The 17,673-nt window shown below is 34.0% G+C and overlaps 1 protein-coding gene across 1 annotated transcript in view; it reads left to right on the plus strand.

The window, feature by feature from the left end:
- The window catches only part of Cnksr2 (connector enhancer of kinase suppressor of Ras 2), a 237,507-nt gene that overhangs the window by 70,691 nt on the left and 149,143 nt on the right, over positions 1 to 17,673 (plus strand). The gene's annotated exons all lie outside the window — the stretch shown is intronic.

Here is a 17,673-nt window from a genome sequence, read left to right on the forward strand (position 1 = left end):
CATTTACCATGGTCTCCTATTCCTTGTTCTCCCTCTCTGTTGTCCTGTGCTCATTGCATGAGTCGGCTGTTTGAAACCTGGGGCCTATGCAGGGTCCCTTGGCTTGGCCTGGGAGGAGGAGACTGGACCTGCCTGGACTGAGTCTACCAGGTTGATCTCAGTCTGTGGGGAAGGCTTTGTCCTCGAGGAGATGGGAATGGGGGGCGGGCTGGGGGGAAGGTGAGGGGGGCGGGAGGGGGGAGAACAAGGGAATCTGTGGCTGATATGTAGAACTGAATTGTATTGCAAAATAAAAAAAAATTAATACTTGGAATGCTAAATGTTTTAATTATTGAGCTACTCCTGCATCTTCTCTGCCTACTGTCTCTTGTGGTTTGTGTCTTTTGTCATTTTCTTTTTTTGTCTTTAAAGATTCATTTATAATACCTCACTAAACATATTTAATGATACATGTCTTTGAGCTTTAGAAAAGTATTGTCACTAAGCATCTCACTTTTTTCACTTAGTATGTTTCTCAATTTTTATTTGATTTATAGCTGTAGTTCATTTCACTGAATATAATATTGTGTCCTGCTCATATTCACTAATAAGTTTATTCTCCTGATCATGGATATTTGAGTGTATACACACATTTAGTTATACAGCAAAGCATATATACTGTTATACAGTTTATGATACATTGCATCATTTTCTCAAAATATTTTTGCTTATTACATTTTTTCATTTTCATTCAACCCATGAACTATTTTTGTCACATATTTTAATATATAATTCACCTTTCAAAAGCTTTTATAATTTTCTCCAAAAAAATCCTAAGAAGTAAATTTTACCATTATGCCTATGTAATGTGAAAGAAACAGTTGCCAAATGTTAGGTGTAAGGAAACAGATGTAGAAAAGTATGTTAATAGATCTTGACCCTCAGAGGGAATACAATAAGCCTCACAAGATATTCCCTGGTGTGCTACCATTTGCAACATATGGTGATTACTTTTACTAAAATTTCAAGCTAAGAGTAATACCAATACATTTCTAAGAGATTTTCTATGATAGATTGGGTGAAAGCCGAAGGCCTCAGCATTTCTAGTACCTGGCACATAAATGTTTGCTGAAAAAATGCATACCTTTCCCCTTAAAAATTCACCAAAAGAAGGTTATAAAAATTCTAAGTTAGATTTAGTAACTACTCTGATACTAACAATGACCTAAAAGAGAATTAACCAGAAAATACTAATTTTGCAATCCATTTGTATTGCGATTGTGGCACATACAAAATTAGTTGCACATATTCTAAAGTGGCTTATTTCTGATCCTTTTCCTCTTAGTTTTTGTACCTTTAGGGAGAAGGGTTAAAACAATGATGTCAATACCAACATCCTTCATAGTGATTTGAGGAAATGAACAAGATAGGAATTACTATGAAGAAGGCCAGAGGTTCAAGGCACAGACTTGATTTGAAGATAGGGAAAATTTTAATCCAGTCTACTTTTTCCCTCTCCAAATCCATGTGTGTATTCCTAGCATCATTTAGAATCATTTGTAGCTTAAAAACAACAGTTTTGATCTCGTATTAAACTTGGAAATCAGAGCCTTAAATATGAAATATAATGTCCCTGAACAATGCAATGCTACAGATAGTATGTGTTTTAAAATAAACTAGATGGGAGATCAAAGTATCAATAAAGACATCTTTGTTAGTTCTGAATCTTCCATAGCTAACTCTTTATTGGTTCTGGTTTACAGATGTGTCTATCTCCTATTTAGTGCTGTGCCATTTTTTTCTGAAATGTTTTCCAAATGTCTTTGTGATGCTTATCAGGAGTTATCAACACTACAACTATTAGTTCCTTTGTACTATCTTACTGCTATTCATGTATTTTTGTTTTGTTTTGTAACTTGCTGAGTATAGCCAGTGTCATCTGTGTTATCATGAATCTGGATCTACCTATAAGAACATCTAGGTTCATCAGTGGGTAGACAGTATCTGTCCCTCCCCTGGAATCCACCCATAGCCAATAAAAAGATTATGGCCCTATGAGACCTACCCCAGTCCGTGATTGCCTGTTGATAGGCCCAGTTTTTTGTAGGTCCAAGGCAGGCAGCTGCTGCTAATATAGACTCATGATTACATGGGTTGAGTCATGCCTGAAAGATAGCGTTTCACAGGACTTCTCCTTATCTTCCAGCTATTATATTCTTTCAGTCTTTCCTTCCTGAATGTTTCCTGAGCAGTAGGTGAGATGGTATATGTAGCACAAATCCTAATTGGTCTTAATAAAAACCTGGAGCCAGATATTGGGATAAATGCTGAAAGATCAGAGGACAAAGAAATAAGCCACAGCCACCTCTCACCTCACCAACCCCTCTGCTGAAAGGACAGTGAGCTCCTGTCTCGTCCTGTCTCATATTCCTCTCTCTGCTCTGCCATGTCACTTCCAGGCTCCACCTCGCTGGTGCTGGGATTAAAGGTATGAGATCCCAAGTGCTGGCATCAAAGATGTGTGTGTCACCACTCCCTGGCTCTGTTTTTCTTTTAGACTGGATCAATCTTGTGTAGCCCAGAGTGGCCTTGAACTCACAGAGATCCATCTGCCTCTGCCTCTTGAGTGCTGGGATTAAAGGTATGTGCCACCCCTGCCTGGCCTCTATGGCTAACTAGTGGCTTAGCTCTGCAACATTCTGATCTTCAGGCAAGCTTTTATCTGTTAGATCACAAACAAAATTTCACCATAGGTATAAATGTGCTGTTTAGGGATAAACATTGAAACATCACTTACTCTCAGGACCTAGTGCATTCGTTAGTCTCTGCATTCACTGCTGTTCATTACAAAGAGTTTCATTTATTAAAGCTGAGAGTAGCATCAGATATTTTATTATGTACTTGTAATTAAAGGAGAATCAGTGGTAGACTCTGTTGTGTTATCAACAGACAAGGGTAGGAACTAGCTAGATAAACAAGGAGCACTAATAATATTTTAATCATTTATTATGTATCAGACTGTGCCTGGATCATATTAAGATTACATATTAGTCTTTACATGGGTTGCATGACATATTTTTCATACCTATATAAAATGAAATCAGCAAACTAACAAAAATATAGAGTAACTAGTTGAAGATGTGGTTTTTAATAATGCAGCACTTTAGATGGGGTCTGTAGACAAATTTGTAAGTGGTCTTATTAAATAAAAAGCATGGAGCCAAATATAGGGGTGAAAGCCTTAGAGAGATCAGGGAAATAGGGAAAGCCACCTGCCAGCCTTACCTCACCACCTCTGCAGCTTCCAAATGCGAGTTACTTCCTGTCTACCCATGCTTTTATTGCCTTGCTGTTCTGCCATCTAATTTGCTTTCTTGTCTATCTACATCACTTCCTCTTCCTGGTCAGCTCTGTCATTTCCTGTCTGTACAGGCCTCCAGAACTCTATGGTTAGTACTGGGATTAAAGGCGTGTGTCACCAGCTTGGCTTGGTTCCCTAGTATAGCCTTGAGCACACAGAGATCCTGCCTGCTAAGTGATAGGATTAAGGGCATGTGCTACCACTGCCTGACTTCTTTGTTTACTTAAAATGGCTTGCTATTTCCTCTGATCTCCAGGCAAACTTTATTTATTAAAGCACAAATAAAATATCACTACATTTCATCACAAATAAAATATCACCACAGGGGTCAGAATGACAACCAACATCAAATAGGTAATTCAGGTGAGTTTAGGCCCTAATAAGTAAAATAAAAATTATTGAAATTGTGCCTAATGGTACCAGCCTGAATAACTGATCAGAATTAAGTAATTAGAAAAGGCTAGGTTGAATTAAACTTACAAAAATGAGATTAAACTGTTGATGAACCCAATATGGCAAAAGAATAGACCTACATGAAGGTGGCAGTAATCTGAGACTGTTTATGTGTTACAGTGTAAAGAATGACATAGTACCTCTGAAAAATATTGTACCCAAATTTCTTGAAATGAAAAGATACCCTAGAAAATTAATGACATAGTTTTTGTATTAAACTACATTCATTGTATATTCATATGCATATCTTATTTTTCCCTTGTATTGGGGGATTATATCACTCAAGATAAGAAAGATTATGCTACAGAAGCAATCTGAAAATGTGACTGGCTTCAATAGTGGTGTTCATAATCTATATCTACCCTGGTTGTTAGATCTACTATATCATTTCTTCACTTCAGAGCCACATGTGAAAGGGTAGCCTCCTCTAGAATACTCCTGGTCATCATGACAGGTAACATAGTAAACTGTGTGTTTTTTCATAGGGCTTGTACGTGGAAATAAGGCATAGTACATCAGCACACAGTTTATTTCCTACAACATATTATGTGTCTATCACTGAATTTAGTCACTCTAAAAAGTTTACTTCTCCTTTTAAAAAGGCAGTGCATGTTCGGAAATGTTTAAATGTAACCTGTTGAGAGAAAGTAAACGGCGTGTTGAATTTTGCCCAAGTATCAAATTCTAGCTTGTGATCATTCAGTGCTAGTATTAAGAAACCTTAAATGGAGATCTGGTATGTAGAATATTTTCTTGGAAGGCATATCAAATTAAGCTTATAATTTGGGCTTCTGCTACGGCTATTTCTTAGATTTATTAGGCTTTAAGTATTCTGTCTTCATTGTCATCAATCTAGAATATTAATCAAGTGTCTAAGAAAATGGTACTTTTACAATACTGCACTTACCAAAAAGAAATGATTTTACTTTGCCCAGGAAAATACAATTTAAATAGATAAAAGATATATGGGTTAGTGAGTTTTTTAATGCTAATAGTAGGAATTTATTTGAATAAATTATATTTTCAGTTTTCTTCCATCCAGGTGGGAAAACTTGAAGAATTAATTAGTGTATATCTTTCTTTATGAAGTATATGGTGTTTATTTTTGCTTGAACTATTTAATTAAAATTTTCTCAAGGGGAAAATTTCCCTTACTGCTATCATATAGATTTTTTCTTTTCGTTAGGATACATTAGATGGTCTTTATAGTGAATAACTTGAACATCTGGAAGCTAGAAAATCTTTGCATTACAAAAATGTTACCTTCATTGTATGAATATTTCTTGATATCTTTTATGCAATACAAAACTTTATGGAAAGAAAGGCTTGATTATTTTTATTATAAATATCTGCTGAGATCATGCACATTAAAGTTAAAATCAGAATCAATCACATTCAGAATGTTTTTAAAGCTATGAAACTCAATCCTTTTGTGTAGAAAATAGAAGTATGAAGAAACTAAATGTACTATGAGTTTGGCAATTACATATTTTATTTTCAAATGATGAGTTTTGAAAGTTACATTTTTATAACTCATCTGTAAAACATTTATTATAGAAACTGAGCATTGAGCAGCAGTGTAATGAAACATTTATAAGGTGAATTAACTTTATAGAATCTGTGCAGCACCTAGAGAAATTAAAGTTACAAGGCAGTTGTCTATAAGGTTCCTTTTTGAAAGTATTGAGAGTTTAATAGGAAAGATTCAGAATAGACTCAAGCCGGGTAGTGATGGTGCACGCCTTTAATCCCAGCACTCAGGAGGCAGAGCTAGGCAGATCTCTGTCAGTTCAAGGCCAGCCTGGTATACAGAGCAAGATCCAGGACAGGCACCAAAACTACACGGAGAAACCCTGTCTCGAAAAAAAAAAAAAAAAAAAAAGAATAGACTCAACACATACAGAATAAATAAACATAGTTCATTATGGAAATTAATTCACTGCTTCCTAAGACTGACTAAAAAGATATTAAAGTTACAGAAATTATGTCTCAATATAATTAACTTTCTAGTCATTGGAGGCTTTCTATTAAATCTTGGAAAACTGAAATCCTTTGGAATTTTTAGAGATCTGAATAGCTCTGTAAATAATCAACCTACGTTTTCTCCATACCCCATAATCTTAATATATTAAGGGGTTCATTTATTTACTCATTGCACTATTGTAACAGTCTTTTCATTTTCAAGTGAAAAACTAAAATGGTTACAGCTGAATTGGGTTTCATTTTATATGGAATACACTAATTTATAATAAGTAACTTATTGTATATATAACTTATATGTTATTATGTGACATATGTTATTAATGTTATATATTACTATATATCATTATATAACTTATATATTGTGTTGTATATTATTATATATGTTGTATATATATATGTGTGTGTTTGTATTCATACAATGAAGGTAACATTTCTTTGAAATGCAAAGCTTTTCTAGCTTCCAGATATTCAAGTTATATATATATATATACATATATATATGTATATGTATATATATGGAGTATTATGTTTATATCAAGTAGACTATTACAAAGTAATATCATATAAGGTATGGAAGAATTAACCAGATTCACTGACAGATGAAGTTTTTAGCCTTCCTATCACTGCATGATTATTTCTTTATGGGATCCATTGCCTCAAAAGATTTCAGAACTGTAGTTGTATAATTAATTTGTGTATTTTAAATTGATTAATAGCCTGTAACTATCAATCAGCAAAAGACAACTGGAATTGCAGTTGATATGAACTACCATTTCTAGTACTCTGTTTTGAACTGCCCATATTAGTTTTTTTGTCCCTGTCATTTCATTATTTTCTCCATCTACTGTCTTGGAAAAGATGGGTAATGCTGTCTTTCTATTTGTTTTATAACTTTGAAGAACATTAAATGGCAGAAAGAAGTGGAGACTTGCATAGGTAGCAAGCACACACATTGACACCTTGAAATTTTGTCTTATTTCCGAAAAATTCTTAACAAGTTTCCATTTATGCTTAGAACTCTTCCTCAAAGACACATTAGCATATATCTTCTAGCCCATGTTTATGAAATTTTCTAGATGTGTAAGTATTACTTGTAAACATTGCATTCTGCTTCTCAATTTTTGTTAACATAAAAGTGGGATGGAATGTTAACAGACAGCCTGACTGTTAAGTAGCCTCTTTATATGAAAACTTATGAGTCTATTAATATTTATAGATATACGAAAATATAGTTGTTTCTGACATTGAAAGTTCCTAGCTTCAATGTGTGTTAATGCTGATCAAGGTGAAGTACTACTATAATTAGAATATATTTTCTAACTGACTGATAAATCATCAGCTTTACTATATCAAATCAGGAAAAAGTGGTGGCACCCATCTTTAATCCCAGCACTGGGAGGCAGAGACAGGCAGATCTCTGTGAGTTTGAGGCCAGCCTGGTCTACAGGGTGAATTCCAGGACAGCCAGGACTACACAGAGAAGCTCTGTATTGAAAAAAACAAAAAAGAAAGGAAGGAAGGAAGGGAGGGAAATAGATAACGATTAAGTTTCTTTTTTTCTTCTCATAGCTCAAATTTCAGTTGTTTTGTGTCACAGTTTGAATTTGTCAAATCAAATTGTGCTTATTTCCCTGAATACACTTAATCCTTGTTCCTATGCTTTTCTACACGTGCTACTCTCTTCACTTTGGTATCCAGACTCTTAGCATGCTTCACTTTGCTAAAAATATATTTTAGCTATTTTTCCTTTTACAACTATCTACTCATAGTTTTCCAGCTCTGTAGCTGGAGAGTTTTTCTCTGGGTCCCGCCAAGCCCCCCCAGTCCCACAGCCTTATAAAATAAACACACAGATGCTTATATTACTTAAACTGTTTGGCCTAATGGCTCAGGCTTCTTGTTATCTGTTTTTATATCTTAAATTAACCCATTTTTGTTAGTCTATAAGTTGCCACGTGACTCGTGGCTTACTGGTATCTTAACATCTTCTCATGGCAGTGGCTGGCAGCATCTCTCTCTCAGCCTTCCACTTCCCAGAATTCTCCTCTTTCCTTCTCCCGCCTATACTTCCTGCCTGGCTACTGGACAATCAGCACTTTATTTATTAATCAATCATCCACAGCACAGCTCATTGAAATATTATTGATAAAACTATAGATGTAAGATATATATGAATGATACTTTGGCATATGTATATACTATGAAATAATTGTCATATCCAAAGTAATTAACATATTTGTCACCTTACACAATTGTGTCTGTGGTATGATCTAGCCTGTTAGCAAATTTCAAGTATACAATACATTGTTATTTACTATAATCATCATGATGTGTAGCAGGTCTCCTCATTTTTCAAAATGATTGCACCAATTTATATTCCCATGAAAAATAGTCAAAAGATTCCATTTCTCAACATTCTTGAAATATTTTTGACAGTTTGATAATTGCCATCGTAATGGTAGGAAGACAATACTTCATTCTGGCTTTAAGCCTCCCTGAGAATTAGTGATATTGACCATTTCTATCTGTTTTGCAAGATTTCTACTCAGGTCTTTTGCTCAGTTTTTATTGGATTATTTGGTTTTTATGTTTTATTCATTTGACATGTAAGTTCTTTGTATATTTTAGGTAACAATTCCTTATGGATATATAGTTTGCAAATATTTTCTTTCTCCTATTCCATTTTTGTAATTTGTCCTGGGAGTTTTGAGAATGGAATCCAGGGATTCACATGTGCTTCTATTTCAATGGGATTTTTTTTTAATAATTTATTTTGTTATACAAAAACTTTTTAGGTTGACATAGTTCCATTTGCTATTTTTGCTTTTATTTTCTGTGGCCCCCATTTTGTATTATATGTATGTGTAAGCTTGATTTGTGTTGTTTCATTTGGAATTTTATTTGTCTCCATTTTTCAGCTTTCTATTTTTTGGATGATGTGTGCATTTATTTCTTTAGAATCCATAGTAATGCATGACTTAGTCTAATCACTCATTATGTTTGTAAGAATTTAGTGGTCAAGAAATGTGGTAAAAGTTCAGCATTCCACTACTGCTTTGTTAAGTAAGAGGCACTGTTACTATCTTTGTTAAATATCCTTCCTTAATGTGCCATAGTATTACTGATTGGTGTATTTTAGCCACCTAAACAGATCATATGTTGCAAAAGTAATTATAATCTCCAAATGTGTGGATACAGTGTATCACACTGTGTGTAGTAGAGGGAAAGTGACTATAGGTGAGATAATAACAACAAAAATAAAAAACACAGAAATAGAACATTTGTTAAGTAGAAAAGGATCTTAGGAGTTATCTAATTTCATCTGCTTCATTTCAGTCTATGGATAATGATAGCTGCCAACATTTACACGTTTTGTAATTTACCAAACATTTCCATGTCACTTGATGTTCATAGGCAAACAGAGTTGTTATTATTGTGGTACTCATGACAACTCTGTGAGGTAAGTATAAACATTGCCATTATATTTTAATCTACTAATTACAGTTGTCTAGTCAAAAGAAAATTCATTGTTTTTCCTTGTATCATCGAGTGTGGCGTATTGTAAAAGATAGAGAGAGGCATTAAGCATAATAGCAAAAAGATTCAGTAATTAACTACATTGAAAGACATTTTATGTTACAGTTTTATTGCCAAGTAACTGTCTACTTGTGCGAGTTATTTACCTACTTTATGTCCCAATTTTTTATCTGTGAAGCTGTCATGCCTGGCTACTATGATCATTTCCATCCACATACTTCCATTCTTTTTGTAGTCTTTTCTCTGTTACCACTTATAATCACATAGAGACAAATGAAAATATTAATTCTGAGAATAAATGGCCCTTATAAGTAAAATAGATAATCAGTCCCTTTCTCAAAATAATGATGGCAGGAATACAAACAAGGCTGTGATAACTGAGCTGGTCAAAATGGTGGATAGTATGCAGAAAACATGTGCAAGATCTAGCTAGACAAAATCCCGGCATAGAGGGCATGAAGATGAATATGTAACCTGACAAGTAGTTGAGGGACTATTAGCAATTGATGGCTGCTGGGAGAGGGAGAATTGAGGACTTTTGTTTTTGTTTTTCAAGACAGGGTTTCTCTGTGTAGTTTTGGTGCCTGTCCTGGATCTGGCCTTTTTAATAATGTGACTTTGGGTTGGCTGACCACACAACAGAACAAGTCACAATCCCAGGACAAGCTGGGCAACAAACTAGATTTGATGACAAAACAAGAAAAAAGCAAAAGACCTAATCTCAAAATTGTGAAGGAAGGGAAAAATGGATGGAGCGGGTGGTAAAGGAAGGAGCTGAGGGGGTGAATATATTCAAAGTACATTGAAATTCTCAAATAATTAATTTTAAAATGAGATGGACACACTGTTGAGGAAGAGCTTTCCCCCTATCTGCCTTATATCTCAACAGTATGTAAGATGAAATCCCAAAGAGCTAAATTATAACATTCTGGTAATGCCTATCTATTAACCCATGGACAATTTTCTTTGCACTAACAAGTCAGTCAGCTTTTGGTCTTTAAAAGTGAAGCTATTGTTATTTCACCCTCCTCCTGGATTTAGCTACCTCCCCTATCCCTAAAGACCCCCCTTGCCCATTTCCCAGTCAGATGAATTATAACCGGTTACTCTTCCTTTACCCTCCTCCCTCCTTCTGTATTTACCTCCCATGTCCTCTCCCTAAAGAGACCCCCACTTTCCCATTTCTCCAATCGGATCACTAATACAGATTGTGAATATCATCAAGAATCATAACTTACAAAAATACTATAATACACATGATTTGTGTATAAATATGTATATATAATTTAACCAAACTTTTTCCTTTCTGGGCTGACAGTGCCTCCTCCAAGAGCTGAAAAACACCTAACAAAAACCCCAAAAGCCATCACAAGAAACCCACTTTTGAGTTGTTGATCAGGGTTGTCCAAGAGACTGTCAAAACATTCAGATTATTGCTCTTGCCCTTGGTTGACCCTGAGCTAGAGCTGACCTGAATGCCTCCTCCCTCTAGACTAGGTTTCATGGTATCCGAAGGTGCCATGCAAGCTTCCAAAGGAGGGAGGCAACCAAAAGTTCTACCCAGCTGTGATGCCTAGGAACCACAGCAACAAGCCTCATGGCATGATAACCCTAAGAGTGTAGCAGTAGCCGTAGCAGTAGCAGTAACACCTTGGAGGTAACCAATAGCTCTCTAATTGGACTTAAGACCCATTCAACAAGTGGGAAACCATGCCTAGTACTGGAAACATAACTGACTATTCAGTGCAACCAAGTCATGGTTATTGGAGAATCTACAACCACTAATTTACTGAACCAGCACAATCCCTATCAACAATTTAAATATTTTTTATACCCACAGATAAGTGTAGTCCTTGTGCCCCATCAAGAAAACTTCTCTTTGCAGCAGATGGAAACCATTACAGAAAACCACAACCAATCAAAATTCAGAGTTGTAGAGCCCAGTCCCAACGAATTCATGTACAAAACACTCCAGCACCTAAGGCACAGGGAACATTGTAGAAAAGGGCCAAAAGATTGTAATAGGCATAGAATCAGGAACTTTTCTCTGAGATTGTGTCTCCTAGTAATATCAGAAGCTACTTTCATAAAGTCTCACCAAGATGACTATCTAAACATTAGCCGAACAAGGAAGGCACCAATAGATGTGCTAATGTGGCCTCAACCCGACACAGAGAACTACAGACAACTAAGGAATGCTGGAAGGGAAACATAGTCTTTCACAGGGAAAAGCACATCAACTGGTTATCTGATACCAAGTGGTCAGTCCTGAAAACATACATACAGGTGATATTATACAAACTGAACAGGTTATATTTAGCAATATATATGTGTATGCATTATGTACATATAACAGAAATTAATGAGAAAAGGAGGCCATGAATTTGTAAAAGAGTGAGGAGGGATATATAGAAGTGTTTGGAGGAGGAAAGGAAAGGGGGAAGTGATCTAATCTCAAAAATTAAAAAAGAAATTATTTGCCTTTTGTCATTTATGGACATTTTCCTAAGGCAGTATTAAAGTGTAAAGCTACTCTCAATTTTTGAATGACTAACACTTCCTCTGTGTGGCTCCTAAATAAGGGTTTGTCTGATATTTTCATCCTCAGCTGTCTTTCCACCATATATACTCTATTTGAATGAAATTGTTGGTTTCTTGTGGCTTTAACTTACACTTTGGTGTAACTAGCTCAAAGATCTGGCTGTATTTCAATACCAGTTCAGCCTTTTTAGCTGCTTGCTAGACAGTTTTATATAACATGTATCCTTAAGCCACTTCTAATTTCATGTGCTCAAGATAAAACTGTTTTCACCTCCCCAAACTCTCTTCCTTCTCCACTGTACCCTTCATCCTTTTGCTTATGCTTGAGCCGCTAGCATATCATTTAACATTTTCTTCCCACTTGCCCTTTGAATGTGATCAAGCAATCACCCGTATTCTCTCATTTTTGGTTATCTATGTCTCATCCACCTACTCTCAACTCCCCTTCATCCATAACCTCAGACCAAGGCCATATTACAGAGTATTTTATTTAAAAAAAAAAACAACTTGATATTTTTTTCCATTTGAAATCCACAACCTTTTCCCCAAGACCTAAATTTAACCACATGCTTTTCATATTTGAATGTGTATAAACACTCCTTTTTTTATTAAAAGTAAAGTTCATACTCCTAGCCTCCTTAAGGATAAAATGTCTTCCTGGTATGTCTAAGATACACAGCTTCAAATAAAATTCCATTTGTCCATTAAGAAGCCATGAAAAGGAACAAAAAAATAGAGAAGAAAGGAGACATTTTTATTTTTAATTGCCTTATTTCAACTCTCCACTCCGTACCTTACACGTTTACTCAAAATAATGATGCTTTATAACTTTAGTGTTTAAGTAGGATGTCTCAGCTTCAACCCTCCCCCAAGGAAAGTGAAGAAAATTTATCAATTAGTTGTTAAAATTTTGACCCCTGGTATGCAGGAGCTTTGAAATAAATAAAGATTGTATTCTCCTTTAAACACTAACAGAATTTCCTGACAGCCTAAGCCTTTTCATATTGTCATAAAGTAAGTCTTTATTACTGCCCTGCTTTCTTTCCCGATTCCCTGCACATACCTTATCCTCTAACAAAATGTCTCCATGTTCCTTACTGATTTCTGTGATTGTTCAGTTTTTTATACAACCCGGAGTGTTATTTTGCCCTGAATTCCCAGTTTTCTGATTTGAAAGCCATTTAGGCCAGCTAAAATACCATCTCTTCCCCCAGAGAGATAAACCAGAATTACTAATCATAATTTATCTCCTCCTGATGGACCTTTTCATTAACATTGTTTTGTCTACTTTTTCTTATTGTTTTTCTCTCACACTAAATAAAGAAATCCAAGGATCAAGTTTAATGTATTTCTGACCACCCAAAGGTGCCTAACATTGCATTTTAAAAATACCAAAAAGCCTTATGGCAAACTGTGACTTGAATGTATAAAGGGAGTGACAGAAAAGAGATGAGAGAGACAACTTGTTGCTTGAATTACTCAGGCATATAAGACATTTCAGTAGCTTAATGATAGAGTTATATAAAGGTACATAGTATGAATATACCACATTCAAAGGCTTGTATTGATGGATCATTTAAAATTTTACTTCTAAGATTTTTTTATTTATAAATGTATGATATTGGCACTAAAATTAGACTGATGAAAATCTAAAGCAAGTATAAAAATACAGTTCCATAAAAGCAATTGTATACAACACTAGAGACCTATATTCTTTCTTTTTATGTATTTAATAATCTATATAGTGTCCTTGTGAGTATAATACACATATATGTTAATGAGAAGTGCTATTTATTCAGGTCATTATGACATTTTGGTGCTTAAAATTTATTGACCAGTTACATAGTATGCCATTAGCAGTGTGTAGGAATAGAATTAATTTTGTATGTTCTGTGATCACTATAGCAAAGATATCATTCTTTTACAGGAAGGATAATGGATTATAATCTATAATACATCTCATCTGTAATATGGTGTTTCTGTGAATATAATTTTTGAAACAAGAAATGATCAAAATTGGAGAAACAGTCCTCATTTTTATGAATACTTTCTCATTAGGAATTAGGTGCATAAAATACGAATCACATGGTTTAGAGAAGCATTATATGGATAAGGATAAAGAATTGCAAATTTCTTTTTTCATATACAGTAAAAGACAGCTTTACTATTGAAAGGAATTTGTGGGAATGTATATTGTTCTAAATCCAACCTTTAAAAACTAAATTTTATTTGAGCGTGAAAATAACAAGAACATAAGATTTATATCTTTCCATAGCATGGATATGTTCATAAGGATGTAGATTTTTTTATATGCAAAACTATTTTCTTTTTAAAACTTGAGATATGTTTTTTAGGAAAAGATTTGGCCCCAAGTATTAATAAAACCTACACTTCCAGAAGCAAGAGTTTAACGGAAGTAAAATAACTTACCAATAAAATTAATCTTCCAAAGTACCTGGGACTGTTTAAATGATTACCATGATAATACATAAAATTAGTGCTTAACAAAATATCATATAATTATTTAGTTTTTCTAATTTTCCCTGATAGCGGGTTACTATGCACTGACTCTGTTTCTTGGTGGTGTTATACAGTTTTTAATATGCTGTGGCTTCATCCTTGATAAAAGCCTCTGGCTTTCAATAAGAGTCAAGCCAATGTAGGAAAAGCAAGGTAGAGATACAAACAAGTATAAGCAGCTATTCCAAATAGTGAGCTAGTAAATAAGTGTAAAAGAAAAAAATCAGCTGATAAATTGTGCGAATGTGTGCATCACAAGATTCTAAGGAATAAAGGACTGTTTAGAGTAAGCCAGTAGCAATGTGTTTAAACTAGTATGCCAGTTTGTGTGTTCTGGATATTTAATAATTTTTAGTTTGGCTAGTTTTTCCTCTATCATACAGGAATCTGGGAAAATAAATAAACTTTTTCTAAAAATACTATCTCATCAAAATCATCTTGGCAGTCTCTATTTGGGAGCCTACTGAATCTGTGTTCCTGGGCATGAAATCTATGGCTGCATTTTAACTTGATCTCTGAGTAATTCTTATATGGAAAGCTGAAATTTGAAATTGATTGCATTAACTTAAATGTGTTTGACTGCAGATATATCGCTCCTGTACACACGTCTTTATTTGTGCTGCAAGTTAAAAGCTACCATTACTAATGTTTTTTAGGTAGAATGTGTTCGCTTCCTTCTCTGCTCTTCGAGCACTAAAATTGTGTCAGTTAAACTAATCAAAGAATCTCAAATGTCTTGATTTAATGTTTAAAGGTTTTACACTTGAAAACTTACAAAATATCAATTGAAAATTCATTTTTTAAAAAAAATCACTTAAATCACTTAGCTGTGTTTATTTTAAATGGTAAGCTTAATTTCTAACATTTGTGTATGTTTCATTATTCTGGTTGAAAATCTTAACTACCTTGGTCACCTGATGTATCTGTTTCTTTAGACTTTAAAAAGATTACGTCAGAATCATTGAACATATACCATTAGTTCATTTTCCAAATGCTATTAAATCTCCAATTATAAATGTAATAAGTTGAGGCACTGTACCACAGCTGCTGAATATTTTTACAAGTTTGAAATTTGTCTGAAACAAGGAATACTGTAATCCAGCTGTATTAAATTTTATAAGAAGAGTATTAACTTTTAAAAATAAATAATCGCCCTTTCACATAACTGTGTGGCATTTATCCCTTTAAAGACATTAAACTTTAAATGTCATGAAAACTGCCGCTTCCTGTGTAATTTTTTGGCACATCTGTGCAAATGCTATGTGATTTGGTTTCATTACTATTGCTGTAATAAAATACTCGAACATGAAGTAACTTAGGGGAGGAAGGAGCTTATTATTTAATAATTCCAGCTATAGTCCATCATTGTGAAGAAGTCAAGACAGGAACTTCAATCCGCTGACCACCTCAAATTCACAGTAAAGAGCAGAGAAATGAATGCATATGTATTTCTTTGCTTGTTTGTTTGTGGTCAGCTCAATGTTTCCATTCTTACATCATTCAGGAATCTTACCTAAGAAATGGCACCAACCACAGCGAAATGGGTCTTTCTATATTAACTTAAGACAACCCCCTGGACTCAGCTCAGGCCAGCCCACATGTAGACAATCTGTACTTAAGATTCTCTGGCCAGGTAATTCTAGGTCATGACAAGTTGACAATTTAACCGTCACACCATATTTTACTCATTTTTGTGTGCCTAGCACAATAGGTTAATAGTTTCTCATTTGAAAGCAAAAGACATCTGTCCTACCTGGTCTAATCAGTTCAGTATATATAATATCACTAACTATTTTATGAAATATATTTTATCAGCACTAGTAATTTTTAAATTTTGTATTAAAACCTTAGACATATTAACATAATTAGTATTCCACAGTATTTAGTGTGTTTCCATCCATTGCACTATTATCTTCTTATGTACTCAGATTATTCTGTTTAGGAAGTAGGAATCTCTTCATATTAACTCCTAGCTCAATACTAGTCATCTTAGATAGTTTCATTCTATCTTAAATCAAAATATAGTCAACTCTTATCATGTATATTTCTAATCTGATTTGGAATTAGTCATTTTCCAAGAAGGCCTGGGAAATGGTACAACACCACCACAGAACTGAAAAATTAATTATTACTAAGTTGATCTTTGTTCCTGTGCTTTCTTAATGAGTAGAGATAAGATGTATTTATGTACATCCATACATACATGCATACATACATAAAACATCAAGAGAACATAAGGGTTTTTTTGTACTTCCTTAATATGTATGTATCTGCTTTCTCCCTTGCTAAAATAATAATTATTAATGATGCAGGTATAGCAGAATGATACATGACTTTTTGTTTTATCTTATAAAGCACACAGAACAGATTTAGCATGTTAATACTATTTACAACAAGATTATTTTAACAATTCTTTGTGTTATATCCACATATGATATAGTGTTAAATTATATTTTGTATGATTATTATGCTGCTAGCAGGGTATATACATTACTGTGCCACTAGAAGAATATTCATTTAAATGATATTTACTTTCTTTGAAGTTTAAATGTTTATAATAGCCTTTGATTTGGGGAAGATAGATAAATGATGAAACTTAAATTGATACTGAAGCAAGCTGAAAAAACAGCATCAGGAGTCCAGGCAACCTCCCAGCATTTTCCGAATTATCTCTTCCCAATGAAGTTGTGTTCAAAAATAATTTCTGTAGCATGAAATTCTTCCAAATTTAAACAATATTCTAAGTTCATTTTCCTTATATAATATCTTATCCTTACACTGGTTTCTCTGTATACATAATTTATAATTAATTATTAAGAGTTTACTTTGTTTAAATATACACAGGTAGACATGCATTTCTTCCTTTAGCACATTAGACTCAATCCGAAGTGTTACTCTTAGATTCTGAAATCTGACCTAATTTTTCCTCATAAATCTTTTTCCTAATATGCCAGGTACAGTGACATATACCTTTAGTTGTAGCTACTCAAAAAACAGAAAAGTACAAGTTTAAGAGAAGCTTGGGCAATATAACAAGATTCATAAAAAAAAAAAAATATTGCCCCTGATTAGTAAGTATGTGCCTGCTATGAATGTGTACCTGAAGATTACCTGAAGAAAGCATTATATTTAAATAATATTATAAAAGATGTAGATCTTCTTTTTTAAATGAATTTCAGAAGAAACAAAACAAAATTCTTTAAAATATATAATAGAGTAGAATATGGATTTTGGAGTAATGTACCAAGTAATTGTTAATTTTGTATTTTTAAGTAAAAGCAGTAGATTTTTTTAAATTA

The sequence above is a fragment of the Peromyscus eremicus genome, chromosome X (genome assembly GCF_949786415.1).
Source record: "Peromyscus eremicus chromosome X, PerEre_H2_v1, whole genome shotgun sequence".
NCBI lineage: Eukaryota > Metazoa > Chordata > Mammalia > Rodentia > Cricetidae > Peromyscus > Peromyscus eremicus.